Source organism: Phaethon aethereus (genome assembly GCF_964289735.1).
Source record: "Phaethon aethereus genome assembly, chromosome: 1".
NCBI lineage: Eukaryota > Metazoa > Chordata > Aves > Phaethontiformes > Phaethontidae > Phaethon > Phaethon aethereus.
The window spans coordinates 217462244-217486393 of NC_138575.1; positions in this window are offsets into that span (position 1 = coordinate 217462244).

Consider the following 24150-nt stretch of genomic DNA (forward strand, 5'->3'; position numbering starts at 1 on the left):
TTCCCATTGGAAAAATGCCGATTTGTCAGAGTGAAACCTTCCCCAGGAGCATGTCGATTCCAAAAGGAGCAAGGCTGACAGCAAACCTGCCGGTTTCCTGCCATCTCACTTGCCGACTTGCCTTCCAAGGAACTTTCTGTCTTAGTCAAAATGCCTCCAGATACTGGTGTGTGTCTGCAGAAGATCAGCAACCAGACTGCAGATGAGCTGAGGGCGAGACCCTCCAGGAACCCAGAATGGAAATGTACTCACCTGGGCAGGGCTTCCAGCAATGTGTTTTGGGATACAGAAGCTTGTTCTCAGGAACATCAAGACATATCATTGAATTTAATTTCTATATACATTTGCCAAGAAATTGTATTCTTCTTTTTAATTATTTTTCCCTCAACTGTAACATTTTTCACAGAAGTGAAACTCTCTTTCCCTGGCCAGCTCTTCCAGTAGGGCTGGTGGGGCTCTTGAGAACTTCAGAGCTTGTTCAATGTGTAACTTTGAAAGTTTAGCAAATTTTCTGCTAAAGTAACTTTCTCCCAGAGAACGAACATGTTGATTGCCCAGAGGAGCGTGCATCAGTATGCTCCTCTGAGCAAAAACATCTAGTGCAGAGCAATGGAGATCTTTGTAGGAACACAAGATCAGAAAGATAAAGATAGTGTTTTTTGGGTGGTTTGGTGGGGTTTTTTTTGTTTGTTTTGTTTTGTTTGTTTTCTTTTTACTCATGAAACAAAGCAGGCAAAAGAAAACTGCGTTTAAAAGTTATTTATGACAGTGTTCATTTATTGTGCATGACAAGTGATGGTTAGGACACAGTGTATTACTAATAACACACAAACATGGGAACAGTCAATATTATATGCACTTTTCAATCGCTTGAACTGGCAAAACAAAACCTAGCCCTGGCTCTTTCTTCCTGCCCGAAAATTACTGATGCAGGTTGTCACATCATGGTTTTCATAACCTGGAAGCAGCATGATAATTTTCTTTGCAAGACATTTTACACTCTACTTTTCTTTATAAAGAATAGATCCTCCCTTTTTTGTTGCTGCTGGTTTCTTCTGGTTTACGGTCTGATGTGAATTGGTTCAGCCAGAATATGGCTCTCAATATCCAGTGCCGTGCTGCTGATTAGTTTTCTGAAAGAGGACAGAGTGGAGAAGAGCGGCAGGTTCTATTGATTTATTTCTAATGATCTGTTTCTGAACCAGAGCTGGGCAAAGTGTGCTCCCGAAGGCACATACAGGCTCACCTCTGCATCGCTGTCAGGATTAAAAGCCATTAATGGATTCTGTCATGTTACTGTAGCTTTCTGCATTTTCTTTTCAAGCCACATATGGGTTAGCTGCTGAGGACATACAAGACTTCTCCTTGCCCTCTGTGGAACAGTCTGGTCAGAACAGCCTGGAGAAGGGCACCCATACTCTGTTATGACAGCAGCACGTTAAAATGGCTTTGCACAATCGTGGGGTGTTTAGAGGAAAATCGCTATGTGTAATAGATGCCTGTATTTTGCCAGTGAGGGTGTCTCTCCATGATTTTGGGTAAGCCTGGGATCCGTGAAGCCATGAATACAGCATGAGTGGTTGGGGGATACAGGACACAGCACACGGTAGCAGTTTGTCAGGGACCCAGCACGCCTCCGAAGTGCCGAGACCTTCTTTTCCCTGAAATAACTGGAGCTGTAACAGGACTGTAACTTGCTATGCAGTTGATAAATGTTGCTCAACAATATGTGTATCAGACTGAAATAATTGATTCATGTATTGGCTTATTTCTTTTTTTTTACAGTTTTACTTTCAACATGCTGTCTGCTTTCAGTTCTGCCCGTCATGTCAGCTGTGTGATTTGGCTTCAGAGTATATTATACATTTGAAAATATATAAATGTAGCCCATATGCAGGGAAGAAAGTTCTGAAAAGTTTTAAAACTGTGGACTACAGAAGACATTAACTGGTGCCTGATTACTGTGGAGAGGTTTTGTTTGCTTGCTTGTTTTTTAACTCTTGTGATTGAAAATTGCTAGAGACATCAGCTATTCCGGAAATATTTTGATGCTGAACGTTCTTTGAACAGGGATACAAATCAGACGTCCTCTAGAGGTCCTTTCCATATAAATTCTTTTGCAATTCTGTTAATTTAAATGTTTTTCTGTCCTTACAAGAAAAATGATAAGTACAAGTGATTCTAGATGGTAACTTTAAAGATACAATCACCAGCTCAAGACACCAAGAAGGTGACAGATCCCTGGAAGGTGGGAGAATATTGCTGGGAGTGTATGATCCTCTAACTGTGGCCATGTCTTCTACTTTACTGAGTCTCCACTACTGATCACATGAAGCAATAGCCTAACTGAACCTCTGGTGTGACCCATACAGCTCTTCTTATAGTCCGTGTGCTGCCACACCAATCTGTTCCTTTTAATTTTCTCTTTCAGTACTTAATCACTCTAGACTACCAAAACGACATGTCATTTGTGGACACCTGAGGCACATAAGGCAATACACCAAGAGAGCAGCAATTAAGAAAGCTTTGGTACTCATTTTCAGTAGGACCAGCATTTCGCAATGCAACTAGTTATCTAGATATGATATTTTCATCTAGACGAAGATATTTTTAGAGGCCTGTTTTCCAGAAGGAGGGAGCAATGTGCATCTTTGCTTGCAAACCCCAGATGAGTCTCTAACGATGTCTCTAACACTGTTCAAATGCAGAAGAGACTCGGTTTTGCCCACTCTTCTGGAAAACTGGTAATAATCAGCTCTGAGCTTAAATACTATGGGCGTGGACAGGGTGTCACGGACTTTGGAGTAGTAAGAGCCGTGGTTATATAGTTCTCTTTTCAGAGCAGGCATATGGCCAGACAAATATGGGTGTTACCCAACCTAAAGTTGTCTTGAGGTTTTCAGTCAAGATCTCTGAATACTTTAAGCATTTTGGCAACTTTTAAAAAATATGAGATTTTTGTAGCTGACTTGACCCTGTAATTAATAATGCTCCCTGGCTTCACTCAACTATGGGCAAATAGATTTTAGGTTTTTCACTAAAATGAAATTATTTGGGGGAAAATTGTATATTGTATACCTTGTGGCAGTTGTCACAGTAATGTTAACCAGGTTTTCTTTGCATTATTTTTCATATAATGCATGAAGAAAATATTACATGATGGCATATAAAAGATGGATCCTTTCCATCCAACAAGGAGTTGTCCCCCAGGAACTTTTATACACGTTCATATTTTTAATATGGTTTATTGATGGGTTGCTGCAGTACAGAAAGAGTCTGAGTGCTCTCCTAGGAGTAAATAACAGCAACTAAACACACAGAGATCCTTTGTTCTCTCTCTGTTGATGTAGAATTTTAAATGCAGAAAAACAGGCATCACCTTCTTTTGGGTTAATAACTTGCAAGGCTTGGTTATTGTCCCTGTTCTGAGCATACTCTTTTCCTCTCTCCATTCCCTTCCTGCTTCCAGAAAGAAGGAGGGGAAAAAAGAAAAAAAAAAAAGAAAAGGGGAAAAAAAGGAATAAAAAATGAAAAAGAAAAAAAAGGAAAAAAGGGGAAAAAAGAAAAAAAATGAAAAAGGGAAAAAAAGGAAAAAATGAAAGAAAATTACTTACAAGCCCAGTGAAAGAACTTGGCTTCTTGCTGTAAACCCTCTCTCAGTCCCTTAGATTCAAGCTTGATCCCAATTCCCCACCCATGCTGAAGAAAATTTTCCTGGTTGTCACTGATCCCCAGTGGATGCCTCTTCTCTGAATTCTGTGCCACCAGACCTCAAACCCGTCTGTTCAACCCTTCTGTGGTGGCACACACCGCTCACCCTTGTAGTGTATGCTAAGCAGCTGACACTTGCTGAGACAACCATTTAAATTAAGACTCATTACATAGAATAGTAGAATCATAGAACAGTTTGGGTTGGAAGGGACCTTTAAAGGTCATGTAGTCCATCAATGGATATGGAATTGTGTGTCAGGACAGTCAGGGGCATCTTCCGTCATGGACAAGATTTAAGGCTAAAAGAGTCGTTTACTTCAAAACATAAATTTACAATACAGGGTGTTATAAAAATACATATATACATACATACATACGTGCACAAATAAAGCAAAATACTAAGTTCTGTTAACATTATTAAGATTATGTTTGATTAGTTATTCTTTATTAATTATTTAATTACTAAGTTGTAATCATCATCTAGATACGATATTGGCTGTTTCAATATGACAGCTCATTATCTTTCTCGTCAGTAAATTGGACTCTCCAGCTCCCCTCTTAGAAAATGTTTTCTTTGCTTAAAATGACTGCTGCTGTCCTCCCTCTCCTCCATCACTATTCTCTTCTCCTTATTTCCAAGGGTTATGGAAAGATGCTTGCTAGGGACTCTTCTCCTCTGCTGCCCCATAATCATTCCCTGTTCCTGAGACTGAGTTTTCTCTTACTGTGATGAAGCGCTGAGAGTTTGACCTTCTCTCCTCATCCCCCAGGTTCTTTTATTGGTACAAGTACCAGCAATCTTAATTACATATTTTATTCAGTCTTCTGTCTTCTTTTTTCTATTAGAACTTTAAGAAGACATACTGCACAACTTCATACGTTGTTTTATGAGAGATTGCAGCATGTAGTGTTACATTTATAACTAGTAACGTTCTGTTAACAAAATACGAAGACCAAGCATGGTAGTACAGATGTTGAAATTAAGAGAGGAATGCCTTAACCGACCAACACATTGACTTCTGCCTGCAGACTCTTGGGGTTATGAGATTTCTTCTGGAATATCTGGTTATACTCCTATAATCCTTTTCTTGCCATACCCATAAGGTTAGGACCTCATTTCCAAACAAAGCACAAGGCGTCCTGAGCAATATTCTTTATTGGCGTATGGACCCTGAGACTGTCTTCTGTCCACAGATTCCCTAAGACAGTTTTTCTGAAGAGAAAGTGGATTTTGCTTGTGTCACTCCTCTGCTGCATGCCATTGCATATGTGCTCATTGTATCCAACAGTTGATTTTGCAATCCTACAAGAGATTCTTGGGCTGCATAACATTGCAGAAGCCATTCTGCAAACTCATCTTTAAAGATATGATAAGACTGTCCAACCATTTTCTGCTAGTATTAGCAGGTTGCATTCCTGTATTTCTATTTGCTGCATTTTTAAATTAATTGTAGGAGTAATGAAAACTTCAGTAAATTATGAAGTTGAAGCTTTTCTCCTGCTCTGTTTCTTGGCACTATACCAATTTTTTTTGTCACCTCATTCCTTGAGCAACAAGATATTAAGCGATGTGACAGATGTTAGTCACGTGTGGTCTCTTTCTTTTTACTTGCTCTCTTTATGTCACTTTCAATCCTCAGGTGGTGTAAATTGGAGCAGCACCATGGATTGATGATGGCTTATGCCAATGGAAAAATCTTTCTCTTAAATTTCAGCAATAAAAAGTCTTCTGAAACAAATTTGAAAAGTCTCCTCCCTTGGTTTTTTATTTTATTTCAGAACAATAGCCTTGAAATAACTGTTTGCAACACTACTTCAAATGCTAAGTAGCTCTTTTACATTTCTTCCTAAGTATGTACGCACACACAAATTTTAGAACTAAAATAAAAAGATGAAAAAGAAAGGGTGAGTAGTCTCGAACGATTCAATAAACTGTGAAAGGTTATGAATTATGGAAAAGCAGAATGAAATGATTAGAGACCTAAAAGCCAGGAAGATGACACCCACCTTTTAATGTGAAAACTAAATGGACCCATTTATAATCTGAGATTACCTTTGATTTTTCTCATGCTTGGTATTTTCACGAATTGCAAGTTTAATTGTACATACAGATATGTTGAGCTGTCGTCCCTTCCCACTGATTTTCACACACATTTAATGTGGGTCTAACCCCATTGCTTTTGAGAGTCTCTTGACTTCATTGGCTTCCTGCTGATCTGAGCTGGTGTTAGTGAGGTAAGAATCAGGTCCTGCCTTGCAGTGGTGTCTCTCTTGATGAAATTTTGAATGTAAACCTCTTCCCATTGTAGTAATTCAGTCATCTCAGATGACATTCTCTTGAGCAATTCTCCCTCCTTCAAGCAGCTGAGTGCACTGTGAAGTCAGAGAGGATGAAATTGGGGCTGGAGACAATCTAAATTTCTTTCCTTAAAGCACAGTTTGTTGCCAGTAGGAGCATCCTCTAGTGAACATTCTCATAATAGGTGAGACTGGCACATAGTTGTCCCAGAACCAAACCAATTAACCTTTTTGGGGTCACTTTGGACACTTATCTTTTCCCCCTCCCCACTCTGTGCTTGGTTTTGTTAATTTGTTTGTCCAATCCAGGAAGGCTGCTGAATACATGTATATTCACTGGGAAAAGCCTGGGCTTGTCCAACTGTCATTTCATAACGTATTTGGTGTTTCACAGTCAAGTTCTTAATTATTAACATGCAGTGAAAAGGTGGTCCTTGTTCCCAAATACTTAACAATTATCTTCCCAACTTACATCATACCCCATTAGGCAACTGCAGTAATTTCTTTGAAGCACTTGACCTCGCAAGTCTCAGCAGTGAGGACGGCTGTGGTCTGTGCCATCTGCCACACACCATTCACACAACGCCGTGGCCACGCTGGGGTTGCACTGAGGACTTTGATGCGCTCTGGGGCACAAAGAGTGGTTTGATGCACTTTGGAGAACAGACACAGAGAAGCCCTGGCATGAAAGACATTAAAGACCACAGCTGGTCAAAGCACAGATGATACGAACCAGAGATTCCCCTTTGCTGGTGCCTTATAAAGGTTTGTTGGAGAGACCCAGGACTGCACCGAGGGGATGGGAGTCTGATGTGCAAAACGTATAAACTCTAGGGTCTTGCACTAGTTCTGATAAATAATTTCTTTGAAGCTTGCAGCTCTATTAACATAATTTAAATTGGGGGATTTATGCAGTAACTCTACTCGGATTGTCTCAGAGGGACTGCTAATGTGCTGTTCCCCTTTTCAAAGCTATTTAGTCTGGAAATGCCCAGAGGGCTGTAAGAAGACTTGAACTGGGGCCCGGCAGTAAGTAGTGTTGCTTGCCTATGGCTTCAATTCTGGGAACGCATCAATGCTGCGTTATTGCTTTGTTGTGACTTAGGCTTTGTATTCCACCATTGTAGCACAGAAAAACAACAATAAAAGATTTCACCATGGGAGGTGCAAATGAATTCCAGTCTAGTTTTCCTCTTCCCATCTAGTTTATCTCTTCCCTGTAGCAAGAAAACCACTAATTTATATGACTAAAAAGGGCAATTATACCCTCTTCTAATCCACAGAGTTTATGCTGTTTGTTTATTATTTTAATTGGCCCTGAACATTAGGCACTTATGTATACACTGGGAAAAAAAAAAGAAAAAAGCTCTTTCACTAAAGCATTCACTGTAGCTTTATCTTCTTAAAGGACAATTCATAATATGGGAAGGTACTCCTGCCTACAGATGGATTGGAAATTGTGTTGGTTCGATGGTGCTAGGGACATTCTGGAGCAGCGTCTTCCCAGTAGGATTTTGTTATATTGTAGAGTTTAGTGCACAAAACTTGAATAATACATACTTGGGAAAGAAGAGCCAGTTCTGGCTAAAGGAAATGTCTTTTTCTATGACAAATGATATTTCAGACCAAAACAAGAGTAAATTTTCCCTTTGCTTTTTTTCATAAATAAGTCTTACTTTTCCATTGAGTGGAATGGGAAGGTATTGAAGTGAGAGCCTATAAAGCTCCCTTTCTGACCAGATTTACTAGCCATAGTGGTAAAGAGTTTAAATGGGGAATGTTTATTAAGGATCTAGAACCTTTGGCGTTTAGAAAATAAATAAATAGAAAACATTGGCTGAAGTAGGCAAGCAGTGATTTTATTATCTTCTGCAGATATTTGGGGGAGGGAAATTTAAATCAAGGCTAGGAGAAATTCTGTAAGTTGTCCCAAATGAAAGAAAAGCTAACTTGCTATAACATAAGAAAAATGCCACTGTTGCCTGCTTCAGGCTGCCTTTCTAGCCAAGGCCATACTGGGAAAGAGGTTGGTAGCTCAGATGTTAGAGGTTCACACCTGTGATTGTGAAGATCTTGAGATCCAGCTGGGTCAATGCAGTACAAGAGCAGACTTTCAGCAAAATGACTGTAGGCTTAAACAATAGCCAGGCAGTGAACCTACTGGGACCCTGGGTAACTTCCAGCAGTCTGAGTCTGGATCAGCTAAAGAAAATATTAAACCTTTATACTGTATATACTGTATAAAACTTTATATTGTATGATCAACAGTACAATTACTCTGCCCCACCGCAGAAACACTCGAAAGGGAAATTGCTTGGGACAATCCCATTGAGTAGAGACAATTAACTTGGGAAAGAAAATGTTCATAATTCTAGGATCCTGGACCCTCATTTTGTAAAAACATCAGTGAAAGCCAGGTTGACTGCTCTCTTCACTCAGGCAAGAAAAGATAAACAAAAAAAAGAAGACTAAAAGGAGCATTTTTGGATGTAGAAACACAGATTGTATAACATTTATAACAGAAAGTTATATAACTTAAATATATATGTATAAATAAATGTAAAATATATGTGTGAATATGTACATGTACAAAATGCATGTATATTCTGTGCAATCACTTAGTGTACGTGTATGTTTGTAGCTAGAGCTGGAGACATATTGTACTGTGAAATTTCATTGAAAACTAAGGCTTTGATGATTTCTAAAATATTTTGAATTTCCTGTTAGATTTATTATGGTTTTATATATGTATCTTCTAGTGAAAGAAGACCATGGCAAGGGGGGTTGGACTAGATGATCTTTGAAGGCCCCTTCCAATCCAAAAGCACTCTATGAATCTGTGATTTTATTTATGTAAATTCAAGAGAAATAAAGAAAAACTGGATACACGTGGGCATCTATTTTTGTATTTGAAACGGTTTCTTTTGTTCTAGAATGTTAATTTTTTCAGAAGTTTTCTTTTTTTTTTCTCCCCTACATTGAGGATTGACTAAAATCAACATTTTTCTGGTCAAACAGAAATTGTGTTCATTCAAAAATGTATTAGTATTCGTGAGATCCTTTATTTCTAAATTTGGCATTTGGTAAAATATGCATCTCAGTTTACCATATGTTTACATCAACTGAAATAATTTTATTCTCACTTACTCCAAATCGTCAGCAAGCTGAAAAATCATGTACTCACACAGTAATCTTTATAACAGCAGCCTGGCTATTTGTCTTGAGCTACCAACTGGAAAAGAAAAACTAATAGCATCTATATAGCAGTTAATGTGCACTTCTGTTTAATTGGTATCAGCAGCACTGTTAAAAAGAAAATTAAGTAAGTAGACATTTAAGTAAGCAGAAATCTCCATTGTTGTTAGGTTGAGATTGTTGTTGTTATGCAGGACTCACAGGCTGGGAATAACTCTAGTACCAAACCCCAACATAAATCAGTTCTTGAAAGCGATATTGTTTAACAGCATCTTGTTTTTTGGCTTTCATTTTAGATCTACTGGAGCTTGGATACAAATAGATCATTTATATTCACACATTTATTTTTAAATAGTTTCATAATGAAAACTCTGTTCCCTTCCGTCGGTGTGTGCATGCTTCCCTGTTATAAACCAGAATGTGTGGAAGATTAGCTGCTCCTACTTGTAATGTAAATTGCGTAGCGTACCAAAAGCATCGCTTATCCTCCGTAAATATTTTATTTGAATTTGATACTCTTGTAAAACTGTATTAACAGTCTTCCCCTGATTATTATTGGTTTTTGCTTTTTTTTTTCCTTTTCTCAGCTCCTTCTTTTCAAGTCTGGGGGCAGAACGTATTAATTCCCAGTGGGAGTTGTATAAACACTTAAAACGGCTACATTTTGCATTGGTGGGACTGTTGCATCAGAAAACCTGGGATAAAGATGCCCTAATAAGCTATTATAGAGGTAGATCACGTCAAGGTTAGTCTTGTGAGATAAATGTAGATCAGTGATACAGAAAAACATTGCATCGTTTATCAGTGCAATGATAAGAGATGATGAAATCTGCTGTTTTCAGATAATACCAAAATTCAGACTGGTTTCAGTTGTGCAAACTGAGGTTAAAACTGCCAAGCTTCAGGCCTTGCCGAAGCAGTTATCAGTTCTAAAAATGATATTTTTAAGCAAAACTGGCATTACTTTGTTGTCTATTCTGACCCAGCATTCCCATTGTGAAATCTAGGCAAGAACAGCTGGACAAGTTCTGAACCATAGCATTATAACTGAATTGGAATAACTATTAATATTTCCTCTATTCTTATTGTCCATAGCTTTCCTGAGGGGAAAAAAAAAGTTTTAGACATGAGGTATGACACAGGGTACATGTCAAATCACAGTTTAAATCAGAATGGCTTTTTTGCTCACCTGCCAACTGAACAAATAAAAAGACACAAGAACTGGAAGAACTTTCAGTAAATTGTTATTTATGAGGGAAATAAAAACTGAAGTCAAAGAAAAAAAAATAGATACAAATTTATTAGATTTCTCAAATATTTAACAGTTTTGATTTTTTCCAGATGATGGAATTTTGTTCAAAGTTGCTGAGTAAGAAGGGTGGAATCATTTTGCATTGTTCATACCCAAAACAACTTCAGAAATTAAACATACCAAGAACATAAGTTACTGGTCTTCAATTTGCACACTGAACACTTACAGAATATTTAACAGCTGCAAATGGTATCCTCATCTCTGTCAATTAAAATATAATAATTCTGCTTTGAACAGCAGAGTCAAAACTGAAAAAAGTGAGTGATGGATCTGAATGTGAATGCTGGAACTGGAAATGGGCTCCTGTTGAAGGGAGTTGCTAAAAAAATTGAATTGAGTAGTAGTCAGAAGTGGTTTTCCTCTTGAAGACCAAGTACATAGCACTTTAAAAGAAGTGAGATCTTCATATAAAGAATTATCAATATTATAAAAACCCTGGAGTTTTACAGCTATTTTTTTCACGCCATTTCAAAAGAGCAGTCACTGAAAATGGTTTTACTAGGAAAATGCTTGTTGCTTCATACTATGCGCTGTAATAAATGTCTAACTTTATCATTTTGAAAGTGCTGTTTCATTTTCCCCTCCTCTACCTTTTGCACACCCATACAAATTTATTTCAGTCCATTAGGGTGTAAAGAGGATCCTTTTTCAGAATCAGGTTTTGCCTGCGAAAATGCTTCCTGCAGCAGCATTGCCTTTGATGCTCTCAATGATCATCCCTCAAATAGTTGAGGTTTGTCATGGGATTTCATTGGTCTTGGCGGTGGTGTGGTCCATGTTAAGCAGATGAGTCTGGGGAGATATGTTACTCTTCACTGCCTTATTGCTAAATACCGTGCCTGTACAGAGATAAGGCACATATGCTGTCAAAGTTTATACCATGTTTTTAGGATTGGTAGGGGTCAAAGCTGTTCAAGCTGTAAGACATTGCAATACCACGAACACAGAACCCCTCCTGCTAAGTGACAAGTGCCATTTTCAGAATAGTAACCCTCTCATATTTGCCGTTATTAAATGTTATGAACCATGGCAAGGAAAATAAAACCTCAGTGGTTCTGTTTATTAACTGCTTTGGCAGTTGCCATTCTGCCGTTGGATGTTTCATGGGGCAAGTGCTTGTTTTGCAATGGTGTATGCTGGTTCGCTTCAGCACTGATTTTAGGAGAAGACTTGTACCTGGGAGTAGAATTTTAACCAAGAAAAAGAAACTTCATAAATGTTGAAAGTTTTGGATATTCAATGCAGACTATACCTTGGCAAATTGTCAATATACAATAATGTTTGTAGGTTAATTAATGAGGGATCGCTTGTGTCTCAGAGGTTTAAATTCAGCTCTGAATTGCTCATCAGGCAGTCCAATTGATGTCGGTGGAATTACAGAAGGTCTAAGAGTCACATTTGCCCTAAGAACAAATACGAAATGCAAGAGAGATTCAGTGCAACACAAACCATAGCCCACTGGCTTATTACTGAAACCTCACAGCTTTATTGCCCGCAAGCGTGTACAGGGAGGGCCCTAGCAGAAAAAGTCCCTCCTGCAACTAAGACACCACCAGTGCAATTTAAGTTATACAGTATCACAGCTTGTTGCTAATATTGCAAAGTTTGGCTTGTGAGTTCGTCAAGGCATGGTTTCTCTTAGGGATTTAAGAGCTACGAGTATTTCCTTTTTCTGCCTGGTTTGGAATAAGAGTATCCAAACCATTTAGAAGCTGTAGCTGGGAATGGCAAGGATGACCTTCTTGCATGGCCTGACACACTGTTGGGGTTCTGCTCCCTATTTGCTTAGGGATCCAAGGAGCACAAACAGGCAAAAAATTGTTCATGAGAGAACTAGGCAGAATGGGGAGAAAAAGGACGGGGACAGAAAACTGTTAATGGCTCTCAGAAGAAATCTCACTAGCAGATGATGCATTGCAGAATTGGTACCTCCAAATACTCAATAGGAAACCAGGTTACGGTCCAGCTTCTGTTCATACTTCTAGGGCAAGGGGAAAAAAGATTTGTGGGGAGAGTATAAGAGATAAGGTCCTCTTTTTTCAATCTAACCCTACAAATAAACTGTGCTTGGCTAAAGTCATAGAAGATGCATTTATGCAAAATATGAGGAAAACCTTTGCAAGGAGGAGCATGTTCACACTTGAGATGTCTTCCCAAGAGAACAAAGGCTGGATAACAGTAGCCAAACAAATTTAATGAAACATCCCCTGATTGTCAGGATTTGTGCATGCAGTCAAGTTACTCTGTAAATAATGCAGAACGAAACACAAAGTGTCAGAGCATTTTTTCATTTTTTGACACAATTTCCTGCAGAGGGATGAAAAAAGTCCCAAGTGTTTGGAAGAGAATGGGGTTGCTTTACTACATCTGTCGCTCCGCTTCCAGCCCCTTTTTGCTGGAAAGTGTGGCAGCTGTTTAGATTGGGGGTCACAGGAGCTCAGCTCGGTGGTCTAGTGGTCACGCGCTCTCCAAGGAAACAAAAGCACCTGCACTTCCTCGAAAGCTTGAATTTTAGTCCTCTTTGGAAACTTGGACTGAAACAAATTCCACTGGAATATTGCAGACTTCTTGTCTCCAGGAGTCAGTGTCTGGGATACTGATAAGATGCTTGAAACAGGAGAGGTGATATTCTAAGTACATCTGACACACTGGAGTAAATCGACTCTTTAAAGTTAAGATAAGGCCTTTTATTTTAAGGGGAGCAAGTGATTTATCAAATCATGCTGAGGTTAAGGCATTCTGCCAAAAATAACATTAATTCCTTTCTAATTCATACTTGGCATGTTAACTGGTAGGTCCCACATCTCAGCAACAGGCAAGTCACCTCTTAAAATTACATTGTGCTTTGTGTGGACTTCTTGCTGCTTCTGCAAGTGCCCACATGTCTTGCGCCTGCAATTGCTGTGATTTTTAGGCATGGAAGTCGTGACTGACTTCTTTTTTGGGAAGCAGAAAAAATGGGGGGGAACTTTTCTATTCCAGAAAGTGTAGTTTGTATCTGTTTCGTAGAAAAAAACCACATATTAATTTGCCATCAGGGACATCTTTTGTGTATCTTTAGTGGGGAAAAGCAAACAAGAAAAAAAAAAGTTATTTCTTTTTGTGACACCTACAATTGGCTGAAACTATTACAGTTTTGTTATTTCACCTACCCCTTTTCCTTTCATCCTTGGTGGAAAAAAAAATAATTTTTTTTCATTTTTTTCTTTTTCTCTCAGCACTGCCAAATCACCTGTTCCATTTTTCAGAGGTGATGTACAAAAGCAGCGATTGCTGTGGTGTAATGCCGGGTCCTGCACTTCCGTCACAACAACCCCATACAACGCTCCAGGCTTGGGGAGGAGTGGCTGGAGAGCTGCCCGGCGGAAAGGGACCTGGGGGTGCTGGCTGACAGCCGGCTGAACATGAGCCGGCAGTGTGCCCAGGTGGCCAAGAAGGCCAACAGTGTCCTGGCCTGTATCAGGAATAGTGTGGCCAGTAGGAGCAGGGAAGTGATCGTGCCCCTGTACTCGGCACTGGTGAGGCCGCAGCTTGAATCCTGTGTTCAGGTTTGGGTCCCTCACTACAAGAAGGACGTTGAGGTGCTGGAGCGTGTCCAGAGAAGGGCAATGAAACTGGTGAGGGGTCTGGAGCACAAGTCTGATGAGGAGCGGCTGAGGGAACTGGGGTTGTTTAGTCCGGAGAAGAGGAGGCTGAGGGGAGACCTTATCGCTCTCTACAACTACCTGAAAGGGGGTTGTGGTGAGGTGAGTGTTGGTCTCTTCTCCCAAGTAACTAGTGATAGGACAAGAGGAAATGGCCTCAAGTTGCACCACGGGAGGTTTAGATTGGATATTAGGAAAAATTTCTTCACTGAGAGGGTGGTCAGGCATTGGAACAGGCTGCCCAGGGAGGTGGTGGAGTCGCCATCACTGGAAGTGTTCAAAAAATGTGTGGATGTGGCGCTTCAGGACATGGTTTAGGGGACATGGTGGTGTTGGATTAATGGTTGGACTTGATGATCTTGAAGGTCCTTTCCAACCTTAGTGATTCTGTGATTCTGTGATTCTGTAGTGCCATACATTTACCCACTCATGGTAATGGTAGTGATTTTGACCTTTTTGTAGGTTTCTCTCCTAGGTTTTGAGTCGAGTTGAAAGCAGCTCAACTGTGTGGAAGCACAAACAGTCTCAGCCTCACCGTTTGTGCTTTCAAGGTGGAAACATAGTGCAGGAGGTGGGAGGATGTTACAGGGCAGAGCTGTGAGGACACAGAGTCAAGTTGGCTGCAGAGGACTTCAGAGTCCCAAGAACATCCCAAAAGTGCACAGATATTAGAAATCGTTTTATTATGATGTCTCTGGTGCATCCTGCCGCAGAGCTTTGTGTGAAAAGTTACTCTTCCCCCAGGTGCTTTACAATGTGTGGCTTTTGTGTATAAATTGCACACCTGAAGACTGAGTTTGTTTGTTCAGTGTGTTGTACATTTTCTGAACTGCCCTGATGATTACCTCACAACTTTTTCAGGCCTGACCTCTCCATGCTCCCTCCCAGTTTTGCAACCAATACCACCGGTACAGTGCACTGTCGAATAAACCCCGTAGTTTCCTCCCACTTCACGCAGTCATTAATATTTAGATCTGTCCTGCTTTTAGCTGGGATAGAGACGGTTTTCTTCACTGAAACTAGTGCGAGGCTATGTTTTGGATCTGGGATTAAAATAATGTTGATAACCATACTGATGTTGGCTTGAAGTCCCTCCAGGGCTGTACCTGCTCTGTTGAGGGCTTGTCCATGGCCACATGTTTTGAGATGCCCCCGCATGACCCCATGCACAGCCACAGATGCTTCAAGGTGTACCCGCTGCAGCAGGGACTTATCCACAGCCACAGCTGCTTCGAGGTGTGCCTTCTCCAGCGTGGACTTATCCTTGTGCCACAGTCCCGTCAGCGGTACACCTGCTGCGGCACAGACATGGGCACAGGCGCTTCGGGGTGTCCTGCTTCCACGTGGCCTCATCCACAAATCCAAAACATAGCCTGTTCCAGCTGAAACCAGGACAAGATAGTTAGACAGTAGGAGACTAGGGCTCTCCAGCCCCATACTTTTCATTTTCACCATCAAAGAAGGGATATCCATTAATAAAACACTTTCTTGAATTCTGGATTGGGTTTTTCTTTAAGAGGAAGGAATTTTCAGCTGCCTTTTAAATAAGGAACATAGTTATGTGAAAATAATCTCCTGAAGAATTGACTAGGATAAATTCTGCCCAGTCTGACAGCCCAATTAATTCAGGTAATCAAAAAATTAAAAAGAGGTCTCATAATCAGTACAGTGCTTCACCTCATGGTATGAAGGGACTAGAGGGAGGGAAGAGTCCTCAAGAATCCTTGACTAAATTTGCCAAATCCTTTGGTTTATCAAATGAAGGGAACAGCCTGGTGCATGACAGTGAACGATTCATTTCCACTCCAATGAGTATAGTAAGAGAAAGTGTCCTTTTTAATCAGACAGATTAAATAGGAGCTGTTTCATGCCAAATCAGTGACTTCAGCAATTATAAAAGAAAGTGGACATGGACACGGAACCTGTTCCAATTAGTTTTCATTAATGAGTTCTTTGGAGTAGTTTGTGAAAGCAGTAAACAAATGAAACTAGGAATATTTGCAATATGTTTTTCATTATCTTAAATACTTTACTTTCTTGAAGAACCTTAATAGCAGCCCTCTGAGAATTCAGATGCTCATACTTACATTATCTTCTTTCTCCTCCCCATCCCCATAGCTGATGTTTATGACTTGAAATCTGATTCTGTTTGTTGGTATACGCACAAAACATATCCTTTGCACATTTACTTAACAACTTGCACTGCATTAGATAACAAGACTATGAGCATTGTCCAGGTGTGACACCCATCAAAGTGCATTTGTGTATGTGTGACTGAGTGTGTGTGTGTATGTAGGTGTCTTCAAGGGACTATATGTCCAAGGCCAGCTCCTGGGGGTTCTCCACTGGGTAGGGGCACCTCTGTTGGCTCTTCTGGACGTCTATGAATGTCCCTGGCCTGGGTCAAGCTTATACCATCTCCAGACACTGTTTGGAATAGTGTTATTTATCTTGGGCTAAAACTGCAGGAACTATGTTAACACTTTGATGGCATGGATGATGTTGGACCATTACAGAGCCTCAGCCCTTATTTCGTTTGGTTTAGGTGTATAGGTTTGTCCACCAAGACCCCAAATAGGCACACCTGGATATCCATATCCATAGTGACTTCACCAGACAGCCTTTTCCTAATAATTTTCAGCTGCCTTCAGCTTTTCCATAATAAAACTTTGTTTGTTGTTATTCTTGGTGTCAGCCTCCAGACTGTCTTTAGACATGTGAACAAAGCCTGCATCTCTTCCTTCCTGGTTAGCTTATGCCTCTCCATGCTTCTCATAATGGCAGCACTGTCTGCTTTAAAACACTTAATGCAAAATCTGCAGCCACTTTTGTGGTAATCTTCTATTTTCCCTAATTAAAGCAAACTTCTGCTCCTTACATGTGCTTCCTTATTAGTTGGTACCTTACTGTCACTGGTTTGTTGTTCAGAGGGTCCTCCTGTACCAGAGAAGGAGCCATACTACTGCACCTTCTGCTAAGTTTCCTTCCAGCTCAAAACCTTTTCATTTCCACTTCCTCTCCTTTTGTTTTGCCTTTGATGCTTCAGTTACGGCTACACCTCATTGAAAAGAGAAAATCTGTTTGTAAACATGTTTGTAAAACATGTACTGAGAACTAAAGAGTTGTGTCTCCTGCTGGATTTTGACAACATCTTTATTGCAAAAACAAAATAGAAATATTTTGAATAGTCTTCTTCATTCACCATAAATGTTAACAAGGGTTTCTCTAACCTTAAATATTTGGGGAAGAGAGGGTTGGAGGGTTTGTTTGTTTGTTTGTTTGTTTTTGTATTCCCAAACTCATATTTCAACAGAAACAACATGACTGGAACTAGTTGTAGAAGGAAGCTTGTAAGGTACAGTAATTGTTTCTTCCTCAGATCTCTAAACCTCATTTGTAGAATAGCTTAATTTGGAAACTCCCACAGAGGAGAGAGGTGAAATTTTCCTTATGGGAAATGCTCTGTTTGGGCTCAGATAGCACAAGGCAAGTCTAACCTGCCCCAGACCCTGTACAGGTGGACATACCGTGTTCCACGAATGCAGTCCTCTTCCTCACCTTTCATTCCCAACACTCTTCCCTTTATGCAAATGTGCAGTTCATTATATTCCTGCTCTCAGACCCCACACATTCCTAGAGTTAAATTTCAGAGCAGAATCACATTTTGTTCATGTCTTGCAGACAGTGAAGACTGTCTTGCATAGACAGTTGTGTATGTATAAAGTCATGATTTCAGACTAGACGTAAGAGCCACCCTACAATCCATAAGGTCCAGCAGCAGCCCAAGTAAAGGACACCCATCCCCAGTGCAAATTAAGGTCCTTTGTTGAAGCAGCAGAGAATGATAGTAAAGTAAAATTCAGATATTCATTGGGGTGCTTTTGTGTTCATTAAGTATGAGGTAGTTATATTGAAGAATCTCACTTGAATATTAATTTATTGAGTTGGGCAAGACCTTGCAAAAACTGAAGGTTTGTCCCAACATCTTTAGTGTAAAAATTGGAAGTGTAGACATTTCCAGCCCTTGACCACTGTGCTCCTGTGCTGTATGAGACTCCAGGTTTTTATGCTAATATTTCCAATTTTTACTCTGTTTCTAATGCAAGTATAATACTACTCTAGTAAACTAGTATTACTGCAATTTCACTTTAAGACCCACATTTCAGAGAATTACATCTCTGCTATTTCAGTCTGACCTAGGCTAGATTATGGCAGGCAACAGATCAATATTGGGTAATCCTCTCTTCATTTGGAGGAGCCTGTTATGACTGGGTAGCACTAACAAATACGGAAATTGCGAGCAACCAAAGACCTCTCCAGTGCAGTTGCAAAATTGGTAATTCTATTCAAGACCTGTTTGTTGTGGTTTGATCTGCACAGCACAAAATGTACCAAACCAAGCATCTGCTAACAGAAATGTGCAGAATGAAAATGCAGAGAGCCTTCCCTCTGACTGGGGAGCTCTAGCAGGCAGCTGCATAATCCTGCTCTCACAGTTTGGCAGGAAAGGCCCAAAACTGGGAGGAAAAGAAATAAAGCAGCTGTATCCTTTCTGTGCCTCACAACCCTCTACACTGCGATAAACTTGGCAATGCAATCAAGTCATTTCTCCCTGTACCTCTGAATTTAGAGTTGAGGAAAAACATCAGTAGAGTTCTAAAACATAATAACATCCTGACTGGGGACTTTGAGTCTAGTAATAAATAATATATAATAGGGTTTAGAAAGGAAACCATTGGTAGACATTTATAGCTAAGAAGGCTCTCTGCAAGAGTGGGTAGAGCTTATAATAATAATAATGAAGCCTCTGTATACCTGGACATAACTTCCTATTTTTCTTATGCTTCTCAAGATTTCGTTTGAACGTGCTGTGCGTGCCTGCTTTTGGCAGCTGAACAGTTTGTGTTCTTGGCACGGGACATCTGTATCAAACAAAGAATATGGGAATGTACATCTAAATGAACCTGTATGCACTGTGTTTGATTTGATGTCACTGGAGAAACCCCAGCATCTGTTTTGCAGACTGCCATGAAAGAATTCAGCTATTAACAATACATATCTTAGGCATTTCTCTGTCTGTAATCTTCCTTATTCTAAGGAAAGAGTAAATGGAGATGGGCAGTGTTCATTTTACCTTCAATGTAATCTGAAAAGAAATAGGGAAAAATGGCCCCTGTTTGTCACCGATTAATACTTTGTCACCATTAATACTTACATGTGCTGTGAATGCCAAAAATGCCTATACAAAAGAATACTTAATTTTTATGTACTCTAGCACAAGGGATCTTAGACCATGCTATGGGACATAACATCCCAAGAGGGATGTTGAAAGTAGGTAGGCTCTCAGAAGGTGCTTTGCCTACTCAGGCTAGTGTACCTTGCTTACCCTTGAAAGGAAGCTGTTAATGCCACTGTACATGACCTACTCCAAAAAATTCCTCGATTACACATCACTTAGGTATTGCATAACAACTAGGATGCAATTATATCACTGGTAACATTCAAAGGTTGAGGAAAAAATACTGGAAGTAAAAATGTTTCTGCTTTTATGAATACTGACACAGAATTTTATTAATACAACTAGAAATGGTTCACATATTTAAAGTTTCAATGTGCATTCAAACAGACCTTGGAGAGAATTCATCAAATTCTCTCCAAAGCAGGAACTGGGAGGATTTTTAAAGCCTTGTACAGACACCTAATCTGTAATAGAACAAGGATAATTACCTAGTGTCACAAGTCCATTTACGATTTGAAGCCAGTTGATCTTTCTAGTGAGGTATCATTACTGCAGTAAACACATGTATTACTAAATGATGTCTGCTTCCATTGCATACTGCAAAGATTTTATTTTCACATTTGCCTCCAAATGTTGATGGCTCTGGGGTTAATTGAATGAAGGATATGCAGCAGAAATGCTAGATAATGAATTGGTGACAAACAGCTATATAACCAGTTTTGAAAATATATGCATGTACTTCTACCTCAGTGTCGCAATGAAGAAAGTGTAGAGACGCTATAGTGTTATAGCTTTTTCTATATCTTGTCAGCAAATTTTGTATTGTGGTAGTGGTGTACGTGTTTCTGTATTGTGCAGATAATGCATGCCATGAATAAATATTTTGGCAACGTAGGATTGTTTTCTTCTGAGTCTTAATTTGCACTGTTTGTCTGCAAAAGCCATCAGTGTGCATACCTTGTATACAACTTCTTTTTTTTTTTGGCAGTGTTGTTGTTGTTATTACAGAGTGCTTAGCAATGCTTAGCCAGTCGTATCACTCAAACAACTGGCAGGTGGCTTGTTCTACAGATGGATAAACACTAGCACATGTTAAACTGCAAATATCTAGAAGAAGTGTTTTGTCGCATATTTGTTGACCATCCAGCCATCTGCCTGATTTTCTTTAAAGTATGGCCCATTGTGGTTTCACAGAGAGTGAAAGTGGTGTAGTGCTGGCACTAAGGTTCTTAATCATCCTTGTAGCATCCCAGTGAAACCTTATTCGCCAAAATCAAAATTAGATGGGCAGATGTATAGACTGGGAAGTATTCCAGATACTCTTTAAATATCAAAAGGTTCAACACCAGCTACAGTAAAAGTGTGATCCTTGACTGTATCATCACATCAAGTACTACCAAGGAGGTGCTTTGCATAATATAGGGATGAGGAATTCAGACACTTGAGGGAAAGGAAAACTCATCAGTTCCCAGCAGGCAGAGTCCTGTTCTTCAGTCTGTAAGGTACTAAAATCCCAGGATGGTGCAGCACTCACAGCTACAGCGGTGTTGGCTAGTTTATGTAGTACTCATCCAGGTATCAGGAACATGGATTTCCAAAGGTTATGTAGGCTTTAAAATAATTCATTTAGCCTAATTTATTGAAGCAAAAATTGATACAGGGATATTAAAGACAAAGACACCGCCTGTGGATCAGGAGGTCCTTGATACACAGGAGGCTGGATGACTGTGTGTAGAGAAGTATTGCTGTACAGCCACACTAGTTTAGACTGCTTTCTGGTATATGTCCTTTATTACGTATCTTTTGGTCTGAGCTGATACAACTAGTTTGTGCCGATTCTACAGCTGAGTTACTATATGGCAATAATCATAGTATTGTGTATTATTGCTCTCATTTCTCCTTCTATTTGGAGTATATGGTTTCTGGGTCAGGAAGTATCTCCACCCATGTATTTGTTCAGTGCCTGGCAGAAAGGAGCTGCAATCACAAAGGATGCTTGGCATAATATTAAATTAAAAAAGATAGTTCATGTCCCTTAGGTAAAGCTGTATACAGTGGCCTGGGAATTCCTAAGTCTATTATCAGAAGGAAATATAATAGTTAAGAACTGTTTAGGAAATTCAGATTTTTTTCTGACTTTTTGATTCCTTGGGGGAATTTTGTCTCATGATATAGTCCATTTTCCCAAATGAGGAGTAGGGAATAGGAAGATGACTTGCCAGGAGAGGACATCGCGGCATAACATACAATTTTTTAAAATAATTTTCTTTCCTCCAATCTTTTCCTTCATTTTGGCAAAAGAATTATTTCCGTGTGGTGGATTGACCCTGGCTGGATGCCGGGTGCCCACTAAAGCTGCTGTATCACTCCCCTTCTCATTTGGACAGGGGAGAGAAAGTATAATGAAAAACGTGGGTCAAGATAAGGACAGGGAGAGATCATTCAGCACTTATCATCATGGGCAAAACAAACTGAGCCTGGGGAAATTAATTTATTACTAATAAAGACAAAGAAGGGTAATGAAAATTAAATTTAAATCTTAAAACACCTTCTCCCCACCCCTCCCTTCTTCCTGGGCTTAACTTTACTCCTGATTTCTCTTGATTTCTCTCCCTCCTCCCCCCGAGCGGCGCAGGGGGACGGGGAATGGGGGTTGTGGTCAGTTCATCACACCTGGTCTCTGCCGCTCCTTTCTCCTCAGGGGGAGGACTCCTCACCCTCTGCCCTGCTCCAGCCTGGGGTCCCTCCCACGGCAGACAGTCCTCCATGGACTTCTCCAGTGTGGGTCCTTCCCACGGGCTGCAGTTCTTCACGAGCTGCTCCAGCCTGGGTCCCCCCACGGGCGCCGTCCTTCAGGAACAGGCTGCTCCAGCCTGGGTCCCCCACGGGTGCCGTCCCTCAGGAACAGGCTGCTCCAGCCTGGCCCCTGCGGGGTCCCAGGTCCTGCCAGCAAACCTGCTCCAGCCGGGGCTCCTCTCTCTCCCCACGAGGCCACAGGCCCTGCCAGGAGCCGGCCCCAGCGCGGGCTGCCCACGGGGTCACGGCCTCCTTCGGGCATCCCCCTGCTCCGGCGTGGGGCCCTCCCCGGGTGCGGGTGCAGATCTGCTCCCCCGTGGGGCTCCATGGCCGCAGGGGCACAGCCGGCCTCCCCGGGGGCTTCCCCGGGGGCTGCCGGGAACCCTTTTCTCTGGCACCTGGAGCCCTCCTGACTGTCCTTCTGCAGTGAGCTGGGTGTCTGCAGAGCTGTTTCTCTCACATGTCCTCACCCTCTCTCCAGCTGCCGCTGTGCAGGGTTTTTTCCCCCTTTCTTAACTCCGTTCCCCCAGAGGCTCTGCCGCCGCTGCAGATGGGCTCGTCCTTGACCAACGGTGACTCTGTCTCGGAGCCGGCTGCACTGGCTCTATTGGACATGGGAGAAGCTTCTCACTGAAGCCACCCCTGCAGCTAGCCCTGCTACCAAAACCTTGCCAGGCAAACCCAATAGATGCTGAAAAAAAAAAGTTTCAGTATATAGCACTCTATTGAATATACAATTCTTACAGAGCTGCCTGACTCCAAATTTTATGTGTCTCTAAACTAGCATAGTTGCACCAGGAAGCTGGTTTAAAAAACACGTCCTCTTAGTTCTGGCTTCTCTTCTATTCCCTTTTCCCAGCAAATCTATGCCTAAACCAGCCAGCCATTCAAACAAGTAAGTGACGAAACTGTGAAGAATATTATCTGTAGAGATCTTGTTGTTTCCCCAGTTTCTTGTTTAATAGAAAAAAAAATATCGTGTAAATTAAAAAATTTTTATCTAAAGAGCTGGTTGTATGATTTTGTTTCAGCAGCTTCACCAACTTCAACAAAAGTGATCAAAACTGTAACAATTAGTAGAGAAACAGATTCATTCTGCAAAAACATAGTACAGCTCTGCTAAACTGTGCCTATATCCATTTTACAATTATTCTGTTTGAAAATTAGTCCTACATATGATGTTTTTGAGGTCCATCTTTCTGCAATACGCCTGCACTGTAGTGAATACAATACAAAGGACCATTTCCAGCCTCAGTTTTTAGCTTTGAATTATTATGCTGAATACAGATTTAGGTTTTCCTCTTGCTTCTCTTAAGGGTCTACTTCAGGCACTGATTAAAGACAGCCAACATGGTTTCACTAAGGGCAAATCTTGCCTGACAAATTTGTTGGCCTTCTACAATGGGGTTAGAGTGGTGGTGGATAAGGGAAGAGTGACTGGCATCACCTACCTGGACATGTGCAAAGCGTTTGACACTGTCCCGCACAACATCTTCGCCTCTAAATTGGAGAGATATGGATTTGGCAGACGGACCACTCAGTGGATAAAGAATAGCCTGGATGGTCACACTGAAAGAATTGTGGTCAATGGCTCAATGTCCAAGAGGAGACCAGTGACAAGTAGTGTTCCTCAGGGGTAGGTATTGGGACCAGCACTGTTTAACACCTTTGTCAGAGACAAGGATAGTGGGATCGAGTGGACCCTCAGCAAATTTACAGAAGGCACCAAGCTGATGGTGGAATGGGATGCTATCCAGAGTGGACAGGCTTGGGAAGTGGGCCTGAGTGAAATTCATGAGGTTCAAGAAGACCAAGTGCAGGGTTGGGGCAATCCCAAGCACAAATACAGGCTGGGAAGACAATGGATTGAGAACAGCCCTGAAGAGAAGGACTTGGGGGTGTTGTTTGAGGAGAAGCTCAAAATGAGGCAACAATGTGCGCTCGCAGCCCAGGGA